The sequence below is a fragment of the Eurytemora carolleeae genome, unplaced genomic scaffold (genome assembly GCF_000591075.1).
Source record: "Eurytemora carolleeae unplaced genomic scaffold, Eaff_2.0 scaffold468, whole genome shotgun sequence".
NCBI classification, from domain to species: Eukaryota; Metazoa; Arthropoda; class Copepoda; order Calanoida; family Temoridae; genus Eurytemora; species Eurytemora carolleeae.
Window position 1 is genome coordinate 148,867 of NW_019396653.1, and position 827 is coordinate 149,693.

Consider the following 827-nt stretch of genomic DNA (forward strand, 5'->3'; position numbering starts at 1 on the left):
AACCTGATATCATTTATCTATGGAATAACCTGATACCATTTATCTATGGAATAACCTGATACCATTTATCTATGGAATAACCTGATACCATTTATCTATGGAAGAACCTGATACCATATATCTATGGAAGAACCTGATATCATTTATCTAAGAAGAACCTGATACCATTTATCTATGGAAGAACCTAATACCATTTATCTAAGGATAACCTGATACCATTTATCTATGGAAGAACCTAATACCATTTATCTATGGAAGAACCTGATACTATATATCTATGAAGGAACCAGATATCATTTATCTAAGGAGAACCTGATACCATTTATCTATGGAAGAACCTGATACCATTTATCTAAGGAGAACCTGATACCATTTATCTATGAAAGAACCTGATACCATTTATCTAAGGATAACCTGATACCATTTATCTATGAAAGAACCTGATACCATTTATGTATGGAAGAACCTGATGTCATTTAGCCTGATACCATTTATCTATGGAAGAACCTAATACCATTTATGTATGGAAGAACCTGATATCATTTATCTAAGGAGAACCTGATACCATTTATCTAAGGAGAACCTGATACCATTTATCTAAGGAGAACCTGATACCATTTAGCTATGGAAGAACCTAATACCATTTATGTATGGAAGAACCTGATATCATTTATCTAAGGAGAACCTGATACCATTTATCTATGGAAGTACCTAATACCATTTATGTATGGAAGAACCTGATATAATTTATCTAAGGAGAACCTGATACCATTTATCTATGGAAGAACCTGATACCATTTATCTAAGGAGAACCTGATACCATTTAT

At 32.6% G+C, this 827-nt stretch overlaps 1 protein-coding gene across 3 annotated transcripts in view; it reads right to left on the reverse strand.

Annotated features, from left to right (window-relative positions):
• Positions 1-827, reverse strand: part of LOC111706929 (uncharacterized) — a 7,430-nt gene that overhangs the window by 1,487 nt on the left and 5,116 nt on the right. The gene's annotated exons all lie outside the window — the stretch shown is intronic.